Genomic DNA, 23,217 nt, shown 5'->3' on the forward strand with positions numbered 1-23,217 from the left:
TCCCATAAATAACAATGTTCTATACTAAAAACTCAACAGAAATTCTCTCCCACCCACATCATCTTGAATTTTTTCCATTAAGAAGGTTTTCAAGCTGTCTGGCTTCAATTTCCTGATTTTACTGTTAAGTATGCGGTCATGTCGGGTCATGTAACAACAATGGATAAATCTCACAAAAACATAATGCTGACTTAAAAAAAAAATCAATTTGCAGAATGATACCTATGACATTCTGCAATATTAACTGACAACACTGATTATATTTAAGGTTGGCGGGTTCCTACAGAGGTTTAATGGACCCACGTATATCAGCCCAGCCAGGAGGCAGACTTCTTGAAGAAACCGTCCAACACAAGAAGGCTTAGAGCAAGATAAGTGACATCTGTTAAAACCTGGCGGTGTCATGTGGATGCTATGTTAGCCTCCATGCTTTCCTAGATGTTTAAAATATTTGAGAAGTTCTAAGAGAAAGACAAATGGAAGATGGCCAGTAGCCAGCAGGGGAAGAAGGAGAGTCGGGCCCTGTACTCCTCTGGCCCCACCACACAGGCACATGCCCATCTGATTTGCTGGGGCTTGAAAAGGCTCTCCAGATGATTCTCATGCCACCCCCAAATTAATCCCTTGAGAAAGGCTGAATAACAATCCACTCTCAAGGGCAGGGACCCTGCTCACTCATCTCGAAACTGCCCACACTCACCTACTGGTCAATACCTGAGATGTAAACATTATTTGATCGAATCAATAGATAAGCAGAAGAGGATTCTTTGTTCTGCTATGATCTAGCCCAATAACCAAGCACATCAAGTCAATTTTCCTTTCCTGAAGGCATCTGAACAGATGAGTGGCTATCACTCCAAACTGATGATCAGACTCTTCCAGAAAGCTTGCTGAAAACAGAAACACTAATAAAGCCCTTAGCTCGGAGGCTGGGATTCAAGTATGAATGGAGTGGGGCCAGGGATCTGTATTAAAACACTCACGATATTGAGGGTCACCAGGTTTGGGAACAATTGAACTAGCCTGATGACTGACATTCCTTTCAATTTTGATATTCTAAGAAAATAACCTACTGTGTCATTTCATAGAGATTCTGATTCAACAGGAAAAGGATGAAATCCCAGAATATTCTTAACAAGTATTTCACATGATAGGCAAGTTTGAGAAATGCTTTGTTAATGGTACTTTGGGTCATTAACACCAAATAGAAGGCTATTTATTAGTATGATGTTATTTAACACATGATTAAGAAAGCATGTTTAAAAATATAATTATATGGCTATGGATAAAAGCCAGTTCATTCTGAGATCAATATTTAAATCATCATTGTTTTTCAGAAAGAAAAACAGAAGCATCGTTGGTGAATGAGGACGTGTCAACCTCACCTTTCAACTTCCTGGAATTTTCCTCCCCCGCTTTCCCCTTTAATATTTCCCTTGGACATACACACAGCCAACTTCACAATGGACTCTTTACAAGATCATTGCTCCAGATACCAATAGGCCAGTCAGGGTTTCAGCGGGAGAAACACTACTGTAGACTGATCACCTCTGCTTCAACAGCTCCTGCTATGCAGAGAAAGGGTAATGATTTCTTATCAAACACTGACAGCACCTAAAATTCCTTTACATTGATGACCACACATCCGATTCCGGGGTGAAGGTGGACTGAACATTTGCTCTAAGGAAATGAACAGGGGAATGTATTTTCATGGGATCCAAGATTCTGCAGACAGTTGAGCACAGGTCAGGTGAACCCGAAGTTAATGCAGAAAAACAGGAGTGTGAAACCCCACCCAGCAAAATGGATCCAACTAGCCACCAGTTTTTCAAGGGTTGAAGGTAAAATCTAAATGACAAGGATGTCCAGGTAAGTACAAAACTATCCTGGCTAGTTTGTCACGCCAGAGCTCAAATCGCATCAGATGCCTTCTGGGAGCATTTCATTTAGTACATGATTTTAACTAGTTCCATGTCTGAGACCAATCCAAAGAGGCACGACTTTCTTAATTCAGCCCAAATCCTTCAATGTGCATCCACGTGAATCGTGAATCCCCTCCTCCTTGCTTCACGCTTGTGGGCCGGTCTTCCAAATGGATGCATTCACTTCTTCTCCCCTAACGCCACTGCCGCTGCCATGACATGAAGGCCTTAAAAGAATAAATGTAGGGGGCGCCTGGGTGGCGCAGTCGGTTAAGCGTCCGACTTCAGCCAGGTCACGATCTCGCGGTCCGTGAGTTCGAGCCCCGCATCAGGCTCTGGGCTGATGGCTCGGAGCCTGGAGCCTGTTTCCGATTCTGTGTCTCCCTCTCTCTCTGCCCCTCCCCTGTTCATGCTCTGTCTCTCTCTGTCCCAAAAATAAATAAACGTTGAAAAAAAAAATTTAAAAAAAAAAAAAAAGAATAAATGTGGGAAATGGGAAAGCCCTCAAGCTAAAAACTCTGGAACATAATCCATAAAGCAGTGACATCAATTTGCAGCACTGAGGCCAGCATTTTCAAATATTAATAAAATAGAACAAATCTCACGCAAAAGGGCAAGGACAGTACTACCTTGTAAAACTCTGGCATGTGTGTGCACAGGTACATCGAGTCATACTGTAAAATGGATTTCTTACTGTTGCTCAGACTGGGGGAAAAATGTGGAGAAAGCCACAGTAACAGAAAAAAATGTACTACTTCCTAGAGGACACGCTTTCCCGCTCTAGGAAAGGCTTGCTGACAAAGCCCAATCAAATGGTAGTACAGCTACCCCGGGGTTTCTGGAAATGTCCCATAACCTTCAGGGAGCTCCCACTCTGCACATGCAACAGAGGGGCCGCCTTCTCAGTGGCCCACTTGGCAGAAGTGATTCTTACAGCCTGGAACAAGGAAGGATGTACAAAGGGCTGCACAGTAACATGTTGGAGAATTTTTAACCAAGCAACTTCTGAGCACAACTTACCTTATCAACAGAATGAACATGACATGTTAAACCTTCACAGTCTGACTTTAAAGTACAATTCTTTAAGCCTTCTATCTATCCTTCCATCTTTCCTTTGGGTGGGTGCAGCTCAAGGAAACCATGGCTCAGACAAGTGAGAAAAAAATGAAATTTGGATTATGTTTACAGCCAAGGAAAGGAGGAAAGGAGACGCGTTGAACAATCCTCTACTGGAAACATTGCTAAAGTGTTTTTAAACTGAAGATTATACCACCACTTAAGATATTTTTTCTCTACTATTTTGCCCAGCATATTACAAAACTGCATCTAGGACTGAAATAGCAGATTGCCTCAAGAGCAAATGACAATATTTGTACCAGAAATGTTGGCAACCAGTGGCGCAGATGGGTTTCTGCACAGCAATCTTCAAACTGGGGCTCCAAGAATAACTCCACCTACTGCACCAATGCTAAACTGCTGAATCCAAAGTCAGAAGGGCTCATTATTCCATATTTTCCCACCACCTCCTTCCCAAAGGCACGTGTACCTGCCTGACCTCCTCTGCCTGGGAAAAGGCTCAAAACAAAGAAGAAAATGAGCAGACCAGCGGGAGAAGTTCCTCAGGCATCAACAGTGCTGGATGGTCAATGATCCGCAGAGGCAGGACCCAAAAATGATGGCAAAATCCAGATAAGCCAGTTATTTACATGAATAGTTTTAATCTTCCCCTTCAAATACAAAGAATAAAAATAAAGATTTATCCAAGTTCCATCTTCTTTCCATGGTTGGGTACTTTGGTCAAACAAAAAGTCATTTTTGTTCAAAGAAAAACTCAAAAATGGAGGGAGGAACTGGTACCAACCATAATAATTACTAGGGATGTTCCCGAAGGCTGTCAGTCAACACCTACAGCACAGCTCACTAACCGACAATTCGAATCTCCTTGAAGTGCTTGAAGAAAATAGCCACCTTCAAACAAAGGAGTTGGCACTTCCATAGTCTGCTCTTACTGACTGCCAACTGAGATGTGCTGTTCTTACCCTGTTCCTTTGCAATTTCTACCAAATGGTCTAGAAAGGCAAATTAAACAGAAGCCTTCACTTAAGGAGGCATTAATTATGAAACTCATCCAATTTAAAGTGTTGTCTTAGGCATACATCCCTACCTTTGAAAATGGCTAGGGGTTTGGTAAAAATGGAAACGAGTCTCTCTGCCTCTGTGCAGACCATGGGGTCTTCCACACAAAAGAGAACGAATGCACAAACTTTTTCAGGATAGAACAGTGCTTCCCGGGAGGTGCCTGGGTGGCTTAGTCGGTTAAATGTCTGACTCTTGACCTCAGCTCGGGTCATGAGTTCAGGCCCCATGCAAATAAATAAATAATAAATAAATAAACAAACAAGCAATCTCAACAACAGGGCTTTCCAAATTACCTTCAAATTACATAATGCAGAGTACAGAATACTGTGTTTATTATGCTCCATAGCCTCACATCTCCTATGGTATACAGAAAGCCTAAAATTTCACAGAGTAAATTCAACTAACAGAAGGTTAGGGGTTCAGGCAAACCCAATCCCACATTTAAATAAATGTTAATTTAGGAGCACCTGGGTGGTTCGGTCAGTTACGTGTCCACCTCTTGGTTTGGTCTCAGGTCATGATCTCCCAATCATGAGATAGAGTGTGGAACCTGCTTGGGATGCTCTCTCTTCCTCTCTCTCTCTCTGCCCCTCCCCTACTCATTCTCTCTCTCTCTCTCTCTCTCTCTCTCTCTCTCTCTCTCTTAAAAAAAAAAAAAAAAAGAATGAATGAATGAATGAATGAATGAATGTTAATTTAACCCTAAAGAAACTGAGAGAGGATTAAGGTAGGCAAACCTCGAACCTTTCCTCTCCAATGGTTTACTGTGTTCCTAAGACAGGCCCTGGCTAGAATTCCCTGAAGTATACTTCTCCGCAAGGTCAGGTATGCTGGAGAACAGAGCTCCACTTTCATTACAACACCCTGATTCACCAGAATCTGAATAAGCCAAGTGATGTCACGAGTGAAACTGAATTCTCTGCCAACCTTTTTCATCTTCCACTGAGTTAGCTGGTGAAAATAAGGGTATTAAACCCTCCACAATTTGCCAAACAAATGCTCACAGAATCCCAAAGTCCAGACCAAAAAAAATTATAATAATAAGCTTTGAAATACATCTTCCTCCTTCTGTTTGAAGGAGTGGGGAACAGATTTGCTCCAAGCCAAAAAGTCACTCTAAGAAGACCCCCACTGAAAAAGGACTGAGGAATTATTTCCCCTTTGTCCATCTAATCTCCTCAGCTCACAATGGTAGAAGGTACCAGCCTGATCAGAGCAGTCTCCAACCAAATCGTCTTTAGCAAATTCAGAGTAAGCAGCTATGTATGGAGGTTTCCTTGGTAAAATAAAGGGCAGACCCCTCACCGTCAAATAGATGACGGTGACTCAGAAATCCACTGATGCACACTGCCCAGAGGACAGTCAAGGAAGATCAACAAGCAATGAGAGCAAGAGTGTTCAACACTAAAAGAAATCTCATCTATTCCCATCCACTCTCATAAACAGTTCGATCCGATTCTCATCAATTCTAAACAAAAAGAGACTGGCATGAAATTCACATTTTTCTCCCCAATCAAGGCCCTCCCCACGAATGACACAATTTAAAACCAAAACAAAGACAACAGAAAAACTCACATAAACACAGTTAGCATTATTTTTAGAAACAACTTTCATTTCCATTTCAACTTACTTAAAATTCAAAACTTGCTAATAATAGAAACAGCATTTAATTGTCACTAAAACCGGAAGTTGCTGCAAAATAAAATATACTATTTCAGAGTCAAACTCAAGGATCTGTGTGTTGTAAAATATTTGGTCTTTGTTACTCTCTCAGCATTCAATTTGTAAAAAGGAAACATGTTCTAGTTTGGTTAATTAACCACTAACATAAGTCAAATAATGAGCGCGGCCGCCTCCTAAGTAAATCAGAATAGATTAACGGAATCCTTTGAGTGTATTCGTCTCAGAGCAAATTTCAAAGCCACCACGGTAACTCTGTCTGGAAGTTCAGAAAGAGGAAATGTGCTTCTGTGTGTCAACAGTAGGCGAGTCTTCAAGGAGCCCCATTGTTCCCGTGTGCTGGGAGCTCGGCTGGTCGGAACTGGCAGGAGTCGAGACAGGAAGAGCTGTCAGGCTTCTGGGGCTGGTCACCAGAGCACGACTGGACCAGGCCCGAAGCAGCAGATGGTTGAGGGGTGCTTGGAAACAACAATGTGAAGACGGAGATACAAGGAATCTAAAGAGCCGCAAGTCCTACTCCTTTGCCACAATCTGCAGTCAAGAAGCTTTAGCAGAAGCCTGCGATTCGGTCCTATGGCAGGCTCTCTCCACTCTCTCCCCAGTGTTCATGGCCCTTACCCAACTCCTCCTGGTAACGACAGTATTATCTTACAACCCCTACGGCATGCCTGAAAACACAGCAGAGAGATTCAAAAGCCATCGTTTCGGTCCAAGAACGACTATTCCGGCACACTGACAAAGAGAAGCCCACTTAGATCAACAAAAAACCTATTTTCACAAAACAAGGAATTGGATGAAGCTAGTAACATCTAACAACATCTAAGCCAAATGATGCAAACAAAACACCATGAGAGAAATTTATACCATGACTTAAATGGCACCAACAGGGAAATCCTCTCCTTGCTGAGACTCTTGGGTCCTTTCTTACATAATGACTCCTGGCAGCTACTGTCCCTAAAATAGCTTTCTTTCCAAAATGACCATTATCCAAAGTCCCACTCCTTCCAGAGCTAAACTGACTCAAGTTTTAGAGAAGCGTTCAGGCAGCAGACTGCCTTCAGCTTGCCTGCAAGGTGACGCAGCTGGAAAGAAGCATTGTGTGTGGGAGAGGATACTGAGCTGGGAGCCAAGAAACCCTGCTCTATCTGGTGTCACTAACCAGCCTGGTGACCTCAGGCACAGCCTTAACCTGCTACTCACCCAAGAGTTTCCCTGGAGTAAACGGCTGGCCTCCAAAGACCCTTCGAATCCTATAAGGGTCTGTGAGCCCCAAATAACAGGACCCCACGTTAGTAATCCCACCCAGTCTGAGGGAATACCGTTAGGGACCTAACCACACTCTGCAGGACAGATACCAACTAACAGCGGCAGCCCAGCAAGAACTGAAATATGTCAACTCAAACGCAGAATGAGTGAAAGCTAAAGATGAACCAGACACAGCACAAACCCAGAAAATGCAACAGATAAAGCTTACCTTCCGATCTCCGCAGCACAGGTTACCCGGCATTCTGAAAGTCTAGAACTTGCTGCGAGGGCTCAGACTAGCTGGGAAGCATGATGAGGAAGTGGTGATAGGCTGAAATTCCGTTCCAGTTTAAATAACATACCAAGAACTGTACTAAATACCTCCTGTGCAGCTTTTTGCAAGAAAATCAAATTGTTTGGGGAAGGAGGTGGGCTTAATTTAACTAAACATTTCACCCGACACACGATAATTTTCACTTAACATTCCGCTTCATGTACTGGCCAGCAAAATCCTCTTCTACCTAATGTCCACGGTTTTCTTCCTTTTATTCCTTTCTGGTTTCTAAGGTGGTAGGTATTGCAGAAACTACAACGCAAAGGCTCAGCAAGACCTCTGGGGGTATGGAGCGTGACTGATGAAGACACAGGATGAGTCAGGCCACGAAGACTAGCAGTCCCAGCAGAAAGGGAGGACCACTCAAGAAGTTTACCGAAGTCTATTACTTCTGCTCTGCAAATCAAGTGAGAAACAAAGAGGCCCTGGCCCTTCTGCCAACCGGTAAGGGGGAAGGGGGAGCCCTGAGAAACCCGAGACGGAACACTCGCTTCGGAAGAGGGCAAGCCGGCAGCTTGCTGCTGAAGGATGGCAGTGTTGTAGGAGAGTTTCCTCACGGCCCCCACCTTCCAGACACGCAGCGCTGCAACTGGGTCCAGGCACGGTCCAGACAGGCAGCGGCTCATGGAGAAAGCAAGCCTCACAAAAGGAAGAAACCATTACTGGCAATCACCCTCAGCCAAACTGAGCAACTGTGAGGAACCGAAGCCGCAGAGACCGCCAGGGGTGGAGGCGGCGACCAGCAGGGTAGCGTGCGGGGCAGCCCGAGGTGGAATGGCCCCGAACAGGAATCCTAGTGCTGTCCTGACCCAGCAGGCCAACCAGGTTCTGGGAAGGACAGACAGCAGAGTGGAGGCTGACACAAGAAACAGCCAATGGGGCCTATGATCACAGAAAACGTAAAACCATTAAAGGCCATTCACTCTGTAATTTCACTACTGTTTTGTTATTTTTGCCAACCGTCACTTCCCTGTGATGTGTGCTATATTTGACTGAAAAACGGGATGAAAAAGTCGGGAAATAGTTTCTTTTTCCTCCTTAAAGGGCAGGATGAAATGCAGCTACTGAGAGACACCACACAGTGGCCCGCCTCTAAGAAGCCCCAAGGATCTCCTCCTGATACTCAGGCCCTGCGACGTCTCCTCCCCTGCAAGCACCCAGGTAAGCTGGGCCCCAGATTCCTGACCCACAGAAACTGTGAGATAATGACTGTGTGTTATTTTACACTGCTAAGCTTCAGGGGCACCTGGGTGGCTCCGTGAGTTGAGTGTCCAACTCTTGGTTTCGGCTCAGGTCAGGAGCCCGTCTGTGATTCTCTCTCCCTCTCTCTACCGTTCCCCCACTCCTGCTCTCTCTCGTGCTCACTCTCTCTCAAAATAAATAAGTAAACTTTAAAAATAAAAAAATAAACTGCTAAGTTTCAGAATACATTATCCAGCAATTGATAGCAAAAATATTCCATTTCATTAAAGCCTTCAATATAAAAATTTAAGCAATTTATGTATAAAACTATCCAACTCAGTAGCAGCTACTTTTCTTATCTTTGGGATCAAAGACTTCATTAGGGCCCAGTATCCTAACAGAAGGACATAACGTGGTCAAGAGTTGATACTGTATATTCTTTCTTAATATTTATTTGTGATGAGGAACTATATGTATGTGGTACAAAATTCAAAAGATCCAAAAGAAGACCTCATCATATTAGGTGTCTGCATAAATGTACCCCAATAAGGCCACCCTCAAATTCAGGGTCCCCCCACTTTCCTTGCTTAACTTTTTCCAAAGCACTTTTTATCCTTCTCTCCTACTGGGACTGTAAACTCTACATGGGTATGAATTCTGTGAGTGGTGTTTACTGCTGGGCCTCTAGCCCCTGGGACTATGCCAGGCATGGACTTGATATTTAGTACACAGTGACTCAATGAGTAAGAAGGAGATATGGTAAGAAAAGTCTTTGCATATTCCTGAGATGGCCACTGTTGTGGGAATTCATATATGATACTAGAATTAAAGTAACTTTTCATCCTGGATTTGTTACTTTTTATCTCTTTGAGAGTTCCAAAAGAAAGGACTTTTCTACAAAAACACTGAATCTTGCCCTGGAACATCTCAGTGTGAAATCATCTAATGGGGGCACCTGGGTGGTTCAGTCAGCTAAGCATCCAACTCCTGATTTCAGCTCAGGTAGTGATCTCACGGGTTCATGGGATCGAACCCTGCGTCAGGCTCTGTGCTGACAGTGTGGAGCCTGCTTGGGATTCTCATTCTCTCTCTCTCTCTTGAAGGGAGGGAGGGAGGAAGGGAGGAAGGGAGGGAGGAAGGGAGGGAGGGAGGAAGGAAGCAAGCCTCTAATAACGAAGGCTTTTTTTGTCCAGTGACTTTTGTGAAATACTACGTGCTAAGAGGTTCCAATGCATGTTTTACCTGAAGTCAAAACATTAGATATTTCAAAGTGTGACCACATCATGTTTCCAATCACTGTATTGTTTAACCAAGTCTTATAAGTCTTCTATGGGGAAAAAAGAACTTTAAAATTGTAACTAACAAGAGAAGCTATAATGTGCTTCATGTACTAATATTGGAATGATACAGAGATTAACATGATCCCTGTGCAAAGATGACAAATTTATGAAGCATTTCACGTTTTTGGGGGGGGGGGGTACAATTTATAGTAAATTAAATGCACAGATCTTAAGAGACAGTTGAGTCTGGCTGTTGCATACACTCATGGAACCACCAGTCCTATCCAGAAGAGGACATTTCCATCACCTCTGAAATTTCCCTGTGTTCTTTTCCGATTGATCTAGCATTCTGCCAACCCCTCCTTCCCCCAACAATGGCAGCCTCTACTATGATTTTTATTCGCCATAACTTATTTCCACTGTTCTGGAACTGCACATAAATGGTGATACAGTTATAAACAAAAAACAGGGCTGCACATAAATGGTCATATAGTTAAAAAAAACAAAACAGGGCTAACACACACACGCACATGTGCACACACATAGCCATGAGGCTGTGCATATGAGGGTGGAATGGAGTTAATCAATCTCTCTCTTATTTCCCATACCGTCCCCATTAGCTGCTGGCTATGTATTATTTCCCAGGGAAAACATGTAACTCTATAGCGAAGACGATTCCAAATTGTTGGTGGCTACAGGTCAACAAAGAAGTTAAAGCTTTCCAAGTATATTAAATGAAATAAATCATTAGGCTTGCTGAATGTTCACAAATGGACATCTTCATCCAACAACACTATGTATGTCTTACTCTTCAAAGCTGGAGGCACCATAATGTGCAATGCCTGTCTCATTTAAACCTCATGCTATTCTCACCTCCTCCTCCAACAGCTCTCAGAGGACTCAACTCCAGACAAATTAATTTGAGAACCTGTGTACCTGGTCCTCCATTTAAAAAAAAAACAACAACAACAAAAAAAACACTTATCAAAACTCAGGATACAGACAACGTTCCTTCCTGCCTGCAATCTGCTTTGTGAATCAGGCCTACAGTACCTTGGAGGCAGTTACCTTAAATTTTGAAAAGCAACAGATCAATCCATATTTCAAAGATCCAGAACAAAGAATGCTCTCTTTTTGAATGGCACTGAAAGCAAGGCACAAGAAAGGCTGACAGAAGGATGCCCTGATTTCTACATGCCTCAGGAACATTTTCTGAAGAGCTCCAATTCAGCGACTAGAACTCTAACATCAGGTGAGCCCTGCCTTGGATGTGAGCTACTGAAGGACTGACACTCTCACCCTGGTTCATCTTTCTGCAGTACTTAGCACAGCCAGGAAAACCAAACTTTTAATCACCAGAAAGAATCTACAAACTATTCTCTCTTGTTTTACACTTTCAATAACCCCAATCCCCGTTTTCCAGTCCGTTTTATTACCTACTGCTTAACAATGATGGTGCATCCCTACTGTCCTGCCACGAAATATTAAAGGAGAACAGAGGGGGCATTTCTGGGTCTCACATTATTAAACACAATTAAAAGGTACATAGCTTGTGATATTACTAATCTAATAAGTAATAATTTCACAGCCTATACAACGATTATGTATATAAAACTGAACGCTGCTAAAGTATCAACTATGCCTCAAGAACAGAAGGCAGCATTTTGAATAGTACTATTTAAAATCTAAGATTCCAAGGAGGAGGAGTATAGAACCTTAAGTGATACATGTAATACAGTAATTAGAAAACAGTTCACTTCCAGGGTCATAGGCACCAGTTTACAATCATTCCAAGATGTTTCTGTTTTCTCCTTACGTAGGGCTTAAAAAAGCTTAGCAAGATAATTATACATGAAGTGGAGAAAAGCGTTTACCATTGTATAGTTTGCTTAAAAATATTTCAAGTTCAAATTTGAACCCTGGTAGTACGTAATACAATCTACCAGACATTCCAACCTATGAGCTGGTTCTATTTATCCCACAGGTAAAGAAAAGGGGAAAACCAAGTTTTTTTATTGTTTATAAAGGATCCTCCAGTAAAATCCACTGCAATATAACAAAAATTCAGGACTTTGGATCCTTCTGACATCCTCCTTTGCTCCTTAATTAGATGTTTCATTGGCTTTCAAGTGAAACTCAACTACTGGCTCTGAGATCATTTACATTTAGTTGGACATTTTAAGCTGCTGTCATCATTATAGGGCGCTGCCTAATGAGGTCCCCTTAGACAGGCTGGCCTGACAAAAATCCACAGTTAATACTAAAATGATCCAAGATACCCTACTTTCTCTGAATTTGAAAAGGACTTAGTGGGCCCTCCTCCCTAAAAACAGGAGAGCCCTCCTCCCTAAAACAAAACAAAACAAAACAAAATTCATGAAGGGCTACTTCTGCTTGAAGCACTCCCAAGAGAACTGTATAATCAAGTGGAGATACTATAAATTCACATAAATTCCCAAGTTCAACTCTGAGTCCTTGAACATGGAATCTCCCTCCTTGACAGTGCACAAAAACCACACACTGATCACTTCTATGCTATTCTGGAGTTTAAGGAGGTGAGTGAGGGCAGGAGGAGCCCAGGGGAAGGCCAGGGCAGCAAGGGTGGAGAAGGAAGAAAAGGGTAGAAAGGAGAGGTGTCAGAAACACGGGCAGAAATGACCACGCGTCATGAAGAGCTGGCTGCAGAGGGTAAAAATGGGTTGGTGAGTTTCTCCAGAGTGTACGAATCCAACACCTTCATTTTGGGGTGAAGAAAACGGAGGCTGTGATAACAAAGCCAGTAAGTGACAAGAATCAGGCCCCGGTTGCCTGCTGAGAGGGCAGGAGGCATAGACAATAACCAAAGAGGTAGAGTACCTCTGTATACGTGCTCACATAGCAACTTTTTATATGCCTCACCCTCCCCTCTAAGAAAGAGCACAAGCTGGAGGAAGAAGTAGTTGTGCAACTGGAGGAAGAAATCTGGATAATACAACTGCTTAATGGGCTTCTATCTTCAATGGGATCTACAGGAGATCATCATGTTTGTAATCTGGTTGAGATTTCTACACTCAAAAGGCCAAGATTAACTCCTCTCCCCAAATAAAGGAACACCACACTAGCTTTGCATCACAAATGGTATACACAGTACAGAGAAAAATTGAGACAGATGAAGAGGTTTAATAAGTCAGACTTGGCTACAAATGGCAAAATGCCCCTTGATGCTAAACAGCTAAACCTGAGACAGCTGTTCTTTAGGGCCCAGGTCCAAAATAGATTTGATCCCTGAAATGGACTTTGTAGAGAAGAAAGAAGCCTAATCATTAACTTGGAGGGGGTCGAGTACCATAAATACTTGATACTTGAACATGCACAGGAATCACCTGGAATCTTGTCCAAATGCAGGTTCTGATTCAGTATACCTGGCATCAAGACTGAGATTCTAACAGGCTCCCTGGTGAGGCTGATGCCTTTAGCCCAATCCATGGACCATACTTTAAGGAGCAAGGCCATAAAAAACATGAGGTATGAAAGTCACATTTCAAGGTATGTTTATTTCACAACTTGGTCTGCTAGCCACACAACAGTGACACGTTGAGTCTTTTTCCTTCTGGTGATTGACAGACTCCATGAAATGTCTACATAGTTTGGAGGTGGGCGGGGGGGGGGGGGAGGGAGTTTAAGTCCAATTAAGTATAAAAGCATTGTGATTATTTAACAGAACATAATTTGCTCTGGGCTCAGGGGGGAATAACATAGTCTGTGTGTTTTGTCCTGCAACAAAGGGACAGTAAAGTTGATAGTTATGGAACCTGATTTAAGTCCTCTCGAGTGGCCAAATGGACCAAGTGTTCATTTGCATGAAAGCTCATCTTTCCTTACATGGAAAGGAAATTAACCCCCATTTGCTCTCAAATGGTCACTATACTGTTTTCCAGGACTCCTGAGGCTTTTGTTCTGACACCTCATCAGAAAGCCCAGGCCAAGACAAGGAGCAGGGTTGCTCTAATCCAGGGTTGCTCTAATCCATTAGTGGTAATTTCTTTCCATAGTCTGGTGAGCCTCAGTGAAAATGTAAGCCTTTGGAAGACTATCTTAAAGTCTTTGTGGGCTATTCCTTGTATGAGGAATAAAATTTTACATTTATTTCTTTTCAAGAGACACAGAGAGACAGAGCGTGAGCAGGGGAGGGGCAGAGAGAGAGGGAGACACAGAATCAGAAGCAGGCTCCAGGCTCAAAGCTGTCAGCACAAAGCCCGACGCGGGGCTCGAACCCACGAACCATGAGATCATGACCTGAACTGAAGTCAGACGCTCAACCGACTGAGCCACCCAGGCGCCCCGAGGAAAAAAATTTTAAAAACTAGCCTTATGAAGCAATGTGGCCTTCTTTGGAGATCTCGACTCAAATCTCTGCCAGTTACTCGTTATACGACCTTAGGCAAATTACTTAAGCTTTCTGTTTCCTCCACCATAAAATGAGGACAATAGTTACCCAAGGTTCCAGTAAGGTCACGTACTTTGAGCATGGAGCAGCTCAGTGGCTGGCCCAGTGAGATTCAAGGGTAGGGTTATCACTGTTACCATCAGGGCCACCTTCTCCAACTGACCCAACCAATCCCAGTTTGCACTGTACTAAATACACACATCACTGGGTAGGCTCTGTTCTCAGCCAGCTTACATTCCAAGCCAGCAACACATAGAAGTCACACCCACTTTTTAAACATTGCTGATAATTCTTGATTTCTTTGTAATCATCTAAGCATTATGGTATTCAGGAAAGAAAGTCTACAAGATGCACAACCATTCTCTTCACTGTCCCCAGTGCCATCTCACCATCAATCCTTCCCTGTCTTTCTGGTCACCCTCATTCTGTTAAAAAAAAAAAAAAAATAGCATAGCATCCCAAAGCACTCCATATCTCCCCCAGTACAGTGCAAGCAGGAACGGACTGCCCTTTTTCTGCTTAGTCCTGAACACATGGGGAGGACCATTTACTCAAAGCAAAACCCTGGAGGACCATTATTTTACAAATAAGTATGTGATTAATACTTTTGAGTCCATAGTCTTTCCATATATATTATCTCAATCAATCCAACAATAACTGTGTTTAGTATTTAGGACCACTATTCTTATTGTCAATACAGATAAAGTCTCAGAGCTTGAGAGAAAAGACATGTTCATGGCCACCCAACCTTTCTGTATGTTCTCTGATTTTCGAAGGCAGAGATCTCCCCAATAAGAAGGTGATAGGGAGGTGAAGGTATTTTTGTTATTGGAACCACCTACATAATTCAATTACACACGATTCTGACAGAGACCACTGGGGCCCATTCTTACCAGTGTGAGCTGCGCCCCTCTAAGATATCAGGGTCTGTAAACCACAGCCCACAATCTGAAGGCCCTCAATCATAGCTTAAACAAGATCTCCTGTGTCTGAATGGCAACACTGAGTCAAGGCTGAAGCCCAACCCCTGCATTCTCCCCTTGGTAAATGTTCCTGCCCTATTAAGAACCTTCCCTTGAGCTTGCATCGGTCCCCTTGCCAATTCAGGGCTGAAAAGAAACAGCCGGCCTTGGAGTACTCCCATGCATCCTGAGGGTCACAGAGGACCCCGTTCTCAAATGTAAAAGCTCCTCTCTCTTCCTCTCCTCCCTCCCTGCCCCCATACACGCTTCTGGGGCTGAAACGGCCTTTTCAACAGAATTAGAGATGTGCTACAAAATCTTCATTAAGTAATTCAATAATGTGTATATCTGGTACTTACTCTGGTCCCAAACAGAAAGGAATGTGCCCAGAAGCCAGCAGGCAGAGCCACATTCTTCCTGTCACCCTGTAACAGCAGGCAGGCTAGTAGTGGCGGGCTGGCGGGCACTGCTCTGGGGACAAGTCCCCAGACAGCACTGCTTTCCTGACATCAAAGGGCTGGATCTCCTCTTCAATTTGTAACTTGGATTTTCCTCAGTTTCAAATCATAGCCTGACAGATGTTAAAGTCTGACAGAGTATAAAATCATCCTCTGCCGAGTCAAGAATATGACAAGCAAGAGGGAACAACAGAATAAAAGAGGTCCCAGTTCAGAGAAGGGGAATGGAAATCTACCCACAGCGAGCGGGAGAACATGAAGCAGTGAAATTGGCTCTTCACATGGCATTCGGCACAGCGGTGGTTATTCTGTCAAGTATTGTTCACGGAACATGGTGACAAATGGGGAAGGGCTGTGCCTTGCCAGTGGTATTTAGTTTAGTTTTTCTGTTTTCTTTATTTTTTAGGAGGGGCAGTCACAAGTGATTCCAAGTTATTTTTAAATTTCTTTCCCTAAAAATTCTGATTGGATTCATGACCATTTCAACTGATACAATGTTATTTTCAAGAGGGAACAAAAACAAATTAATGAAATCAACCAGTCTGGCCCACTAACGTGGGGGGAAAAAATCACGTAATACTAAAACTTTAAAAGAAGACTTAGTACTTTCTTGAATGGGTTCTTTCAGTTATATTCACACAAACATGGCTGACAGGGTCACTATCCACCCAAATTGGTGGGGTGGTTTTTATAAGCTAAGTTATTCTTGCTTTGCCCTTTGTAATGTCACTAATTCTGGGCTACTCAAAGTGTGTCAGGGACCAGCAGCAGCACCTGAGAGCTGGTTACAAATGCAGGACCTCAGGCTTCCCCCCAGACCTAATGAGTCAGAACCCACATTTGTACAGAGGTGATTCATGCACACATTAAAGTTTGCTAACCACCATCTTGCAAAACATTTATTATTTAAAAATCATTTAAGCCCATTTTAACAGCCCTGCCAAGAAAGTCTTCCCCAGAACAGGCCAGCCTTCCCCTAAGTCCCATTTATGGATGCTTCCCTGGTAACCAGGGAAATAACTCCAAACTTAAGCTTGTGTAAAATACTTTTAAAATAAACTCAAAATCCTTCTTTTGATGTATGCAACATTTTGGGTGAGGGGAAACATTAAAACTATTACAAGCTTTCCACAAAACACCACACCTGCCACTATTACTACTGATGATCAAAAATGTACGCTAAACAAAAATAGAAACAGGTATCCACATTCAACCAACAATATCAACCGAGCAATAAATGTGGCAATAAAGATTCAAGTGAAGAATGTAATACAAAAAATGGTCTTCAAGGTCAAATTATTTGCAAAATTAGTCTTGTTGAGGAATATCTGCTACACAATTCAGGAGAAAAAGAACTCTGTCCTACTGCAGCATGGGGATTTTTCCCCACACAGCAGTCTCTGTGTGCAGCATTTTAAACTCATTATCGAATTTAAACCTATCACAGCCTTAGACGGTGCACACTGTTTTAGTCTATGTTTTATTGATGCTTAATTTACATAGAGCCAAGCACTGGAATCTGCTGTGTACAGCTCTATGAATTTTTACATTTGTATATCCCCATGCAACAACCACCCAAATCATTTCCAGCACCCTAGTAGTGGGTGGCCCTCTCACACCGCCCCTTCCCCATAGGTAAGCACTATTATGACTTCTAGCTCATACACTACTTTTGCTTGTTTACTGGAATTCATACAAATGGGGTTGTGCAGAACGTACCTTTTCGGGCCTGGCTTCTTCCACTGAATAGTCCCAGAAGGATCAGTGTGCACAGAGAAAAAGGCATGCCCTGCTGGGTGTGTAGAATAGTGAAACAACTCCAGGGGGGGAGGAGAGTATCTTACAGCACGGAAGGTGCGCTGGTACAGGAGTCCGCAGGAAAGGAAGCTAGAAAGATGGGCCTTTCAGATGGTGAATGGCCTGGAATGCCAGTACAGACTGTCTGAAGGTGTCTGAGATAAATGCTCTAATTCGAGTAACATGTCAAGGGATCTGACATGGTAGCCTGTCCAGAGCAGAGTGAGGAAGAAGGACACTGGACGCAGCAAGCCCAGGGTAGAGGCCCAGAGATGAGACAGTAGGCACCACAGGGGAGAGAGGGGAGACCCCAAGGGAGTTTCATCCAGATGCTCCACCAAGGAGGCTGGAGTTGATGGGAGGAGTTTCCATGGCTCCAAAATTAGACTCTTGAAAGAGTGGCAGAAAGTGCTATTCAAAACATAATGAAGCAGTGGGGGGAGCTGGTTTTAGGGAGGAAGATGAGTTGGTTTGGTCACCAGCTGGTTGAAAATTAGACTAAAAGTTGGGGAGAAAGATGTGGAGAGGTAGATACAGGAGATTATGGGAGGTGAAGAACAAGACAGCAAGAACCAAGTGGTCTCCAGAAACCACGTGTTGTCAAGGCACCGGGCTAAATCCGGTGAGAAGAGAGACCATCACAAACAGCCTGAGGTACAGGAGTGAATGAACCCTGGGGAACACTCACTCAGAATAAGAAAAAGGAGTCTTGCAAAAAAAAAAAGGGCCAGGGATAGGACAGGAGTGGGATAAAAACTGAAAAATGGGAGCATAAATTTAGCAACAATTCCTGCAATCAGCATTCGATTTAAGGACACTTGTTCTCCAGTACAACCACTAGAAATGCTGACACAGGTTCTCCAAGAAAACACAAGGTACTTCAGAAGCTTCATTAACTCTTTCCAGCATCTTCAAGGTATTACTTTGCAAATTACTGTCTGGGTATGCTAAACTTAGTAAATTATTGTTTGGGTAGACTAAATACCAACCTAGTATTCAGAAAGAGTTAATGGAGCTGCCGAACTGTCTCATTTACTCCGAAGGTACTTTTCTTATTCAAGACTCTAACTCAATTTGCATATCACCAATGATGATTAAAAGGCAATCCAAGAAACTGGGCATTCAAATTTCTGTCCAAATCAGATCTAACAGATCCAATACTTAATTTAGACTTCCTAATCGTCACAGATTATAGATGATTAGCAACCAATCAACAGTGCTCCTGCCTAAAGAAATCCACTACAAATAAAAGCTGAAAAGAGAAAATCCTAGATCAATGTCTGCACAGGAACGAGGTCTGAAAACATGAGCCCGAGCCACGTCCAGTCTGTGCCTAAAATTATCCCACAGGCACAGATTATAACTCAATCCGCCTCCTGTTTGCCTTCGCTGCATTTGTCTCCCTCCCCCTTCACCAGACTACAACTTCTACCAAATGACAAATGATAAACTGGTTTGCTAAAGCCCAGCCTGTGGGAGATATTAAATAAGAACCCCTAAGATGAGGCATGCTTCTTTTCTCTAAATGATGACAGGAGATAATATGAAAAGAGGAATTTAGCTTTTGACTTGAAGCTAATTAAAAACAAATTTTTTTTATGTTTATTCATTTTTGAAAGACAGAGAGACAGAGCACGAGTAGGGGTGGGTGGAGAGAGAGGGGGACACAGAATCCGCAGCAGGCTCCAGGCTCTGAGCTGTCAGCACAGAGCCCGACGCGGGGCTCGAACTCATAAACCGCAAGATAGTGACCTGAAGTTGGACGCTCAACCGACTGAGCCTTCCAGGCATCCCAACTTGAAGCTAATTTTTATCTGCTCAAGCCACTTCCAGTTACGCTGCCAATGATATTTTATATTATTCTCTAAATGAACTTACTCTATTAATCAAAAGCAAGTTGGCAAGTGTTATACATAATATTAAGCAGTGATCTTTAAAAGATAATGCATATAAAAAAAATGGAAGCACTACTAAAACACTTGTATTTGTTTCACTAAAGTTATATAGCCCACTGCCCTATTTTTCAAATTTTAACCATATTTTTTAAATTATAAATACAAATTTAAAGCCAAATTTGTTCTCATCACGTCTCCAAGAAACATGAACAAAATCTTCTGAACTGCCTAACACATTAAACACGAACACTTCCCTATAACATCATTTCGAAATTCTTATTAAAATTCTCAATGGTTAAATGCCTTTTTTGTCAGACTGGCACTTTTTGGCACATGTTTTACAAGATGTCATTCATGCTTTGCTGTTCTTTTGAAAAAGATACAGCAATAACTAAAAGCACGTCTTTGTACAAGCACATTTTTATCATTAACATCTTGATTTGATAAATACTTTGAAACAGATATATCACCAAAGATCCTCAGTTCAGACCTATTATGTGTAATAAAGAAAAAGAATCATAAGAATTGTGGTTAGGGGCACCTGGGTGACTCAGTCGGTTGAGCATCCGACTTCAGCTCAGGTCATGATCTCGCGGCTCGTGAGTTCAAGCCCTGCATTGGGCTCTGTGGTGACAGCTCAGAGCCTGGAGCCTGCTTCGGATTCTGTGTCTCTCTCTCTCTCTGCTCCTCTCCTGCTCTTTCTCTCAAAAATACATACACATTAAAACTAAAATAAAAAAGAATTATGGTTGAAAAATAAGGTGGCCCTCCTTGCTGGTTCAATTGATGGAGCATACAACTCCTTATCTAGGGATCATGATATAGAGATTCACATGGGGCACAGAAATTACTTAAAATATTTTTAAAGTTTGTTTGTTTATTTATTTATTTATTTATTTTGGGAGGGAGGGAGGGGGAGAGGGAGAGAGAGAGAGAGAGAGAGAGAGAATGAATGAATGAATGAATGAATATGCATGTGACAGCGAGGGAGGGGCACAGAGAAGAGGAATAGAGAGAAAAGTCCCAAGCAGGCTCTGCAATGCACGCTCAAGAACAGTGAAATTATGACCTGAGCCGAAATCAAGAGTCAGACGCTCAACAGGTTGAGCCACCCAGGAATCCCAAAATAAAATCTTTAAAAAAGAAAAATAAAAAAAAGGTAACTGGAACTCTATGGAAGTACATACATTGTTAATCATGAAATTATATATACATAACCTCCAAAGCCAAGAGGCATTGGTTGAAATCACACACAGAAAAATTCATGTAAACTTTAGTAAAAGACAAGCATTCTGGTTTTCTTTTTAACTTACTTTCAGTTCCATCACCATAGGAACAAATTAAATTTTTGACCTTTTTTTTTGGGTAAACTAGCTATAGATTTAATAACCTACCTACACCTTAGCTGTTGCTTATGCTTCCCCTAACTTTCTGAAGGTGAATGTGAGTGACGGAACCAGGAAGTGAACCAAGGAACAGTGAAATCTATTCTCTGGCATTTAAACTCGTCATCTGTAAAAAATCAGGCCTGCTATACACTTGAGAAATTTTCAAATGACAGAGGTATAGGAGATAAATAAAAGCTCTCAAAGGAAATATGAAAAACCTTTTTCTCCCCAGTCTCACTTTTGAGAACAAGAAAAAATTTTTTAAGTTCAAAGCCTAAAACTCATTAATACAGATCCCTTAGGGATTGAATGAGAAGAACACGGGAAGATGCATAATCAATGTACATGTTTAATGTAAAAGAGAATGAGATCCACGTAAGCAATATAAAAGATTATTTCAAATGCCATTGGGGAGATAATTTATCTTTAATGGTTAATACAGTTTTTTAATGCTCATGATTTTTTCCACACAAAAACACTTAGAGGGGCACCTGGCTGGCTCAGTGCATAGAGCATGAGACTCTTGATCTTGGGGGTGTGAGTTCAAGCCCTACACTGGGCCTAGAGCTTACTTTAAAAAATAAATAAAAGTAAATCATTTAGAATTAAAAAAAAAAAAACTGGTCTTTTAATTTCATCCCAATACAATGCATTCTATCTAGCAGGCATGATTTACAAAGTCCCCTAACAACCATGTTTGACCACCAACTGCCAAACATTTTAAGGCTTTTCCAGGGTTTGTTGCCAGAGATTGACAATATATATCCATTTTAGCTGATGCATCTAAAAGATGGTCCTAAATACAAAACAAAACAAAAACATACTATGAAGCTCACTGACTTGATAAGCACAATTTTCTGCATGAAACTCACACTACCAGAAAATCAGTACAGAGTTCAAGGTCCCAATCTAGAGGCAAATTTGTGTGAGATGAATAAGGGATAAATGTGAACACAACACCCACAACACACACTGAAGTCACCCTCTCACTGTCTTAGTCACTCAACAGCTACACCACTGTTAGGGCCATTTCCTCAGCCATTTTAATGGAAGGCCCTGGCAACAACCTTCCAAGCCTCTTTCAACTTCTTACTATACCTATGCTTTTTATTCCCATTTTACTTCTACCTACCATTTCGATACAAGGTGATAAGGAGAAACAAGATGTATCACAAATCAAGTAGGTTAGATGTGGCTTTTTGTGGTAGCTGATGTTCTTAATAACACTGACTGTAAGGTCAAAACATGTTTGTTATCCAGTTGAATCCAAACCAGATCAAAACCCTAGTTGGCCAATTTAGAAGAAAGACAGAAAGACAGAAAGAAAGACAGAAAGACAGAAAGACAGAAAGAAAGAAAGAAAGAAAGAAAAGAAAGAAAGAGGAAGGAAGGAAGGAAGGAAGGAAGGAAGGAAGGAAGGAAGGAAAAAAAAGAAAAGAAAAGAAAAGAAAAGAAAAGAAAAGAAAAGAAAAGAAAAGAAAGAAGGGAAGGGGAAAAGAAAAGAAAAAAGAAAAGAAAAGAAAAGAAAAGAAAAGAAAAGAAAAGAAAAGAAAAGAAAAGAAAAGAAAGAAAGAAGGGAAAGGAAAGAAAAGGAAAGGAAAGGAAAGGAAAGGAAAGGAAAGGAAAGGAAAGGAAAGGAAAGGAAAGGAAAGGAAAGGAAAAAGAAAAATGGCAAGTGAGGGGTGCTGGGTAGCTCAGTCAGCTGAACGTCCGACTCTTGGTTTCGGCTCAGGTCATGATCTAAGGGTTTGTGAGATGGAGCCCCCGTCCCAGGCTCTGCACTGACTTCATGGAGCCTGACTGGGATTCTCTCTCACCTCTCTCTCTGCCCTTTCCCCACTCTCTCTCTATCTCAAAATAAACAAACATTAAAAAGAAAAAAGCAAGATAAAGTACAGAATTTCTTTAAAATGGTATATAGGATTTAAATGTTTACCTTAAAAATATTAAATGTAAATGTGCTTGAGATAAAAGAAAAACCTGTGAGATGTCATCCTCTGGCTGGATTTCCAGTCGTTCTTATAAACCTACATTGCATTGTCACCAAGTATTTACATTTGCCATTTCTTTACAGTGGAGAAGGAATCTTCCCATAGCACAGCAATCCAACTACAGAATTCTCCATGGTCTCCTCCTAATCTTTTATAGGGTCTGAGCGCACCTAATTTATCAGCAATCTAAGTATTCCCAAAATGTTCAACTTCATTTTCCTAAAAACAAGTATTTTGTCCATATTTAATGGGTTCATTTGTTAGTTAATTAATTGGGAAAACAAGTACAACTGCAAACCAAGTTCCAAGAAAAAGACAACTAACTCCAGGCACCAGAAGCTAGCTCAAGCAGTCAGAATGCCACATTCAACCAGTAAGGGGCTTTAGGAGAACGTGGGTTAATGTGTGTTGGGAAATTGAAGGTCAACTGGGGAGCTGCGACAGTCTCCATGCTGGTGTTGATGCTGGTGTTGCCACAAGGACGTCCCCTGAGGCTTTTGTGCTAGGCAAGGGTAAAG

At 42.1% G+C, this 23,217-nt stretch overlaps 1 protein-coding gene and 1 pseudogene across 1 annotated transcript in view; one reads left to right on the plus strand and one right to left on the minus strand.

Annotated features, from left to right (window-relative positions):
• The window catches only part of FOXO1 (forkhead box O1), a 97,617-nt gene that overhangs the window by 23,550 nt on the left and 50,850 nt on the right, over positions 1–23,217 (minus strand). The window lies entirely within an intron of this gene.
• Positions 9,870–9,968, plus strand: LOC124523281 (uncharacterized; annotated as a pseudogene).

Source organism: Lynx rufus, unplaced genomic scaffold, assembly GCF_022079265.1.
Source record: "Lynx rufus isolate CCGP_SWC_20201006 ecotype Redwood Valley unplaced genomic scaffold, mLynRuf1.p SCAF_1, whole genome shotgun sequence".
Taxonomy (NCBI): Eukaryota; Metazoa; Chordata; class Mammalia; order Carnivora; family Felidae; genus Lynx; species Lynx rufus.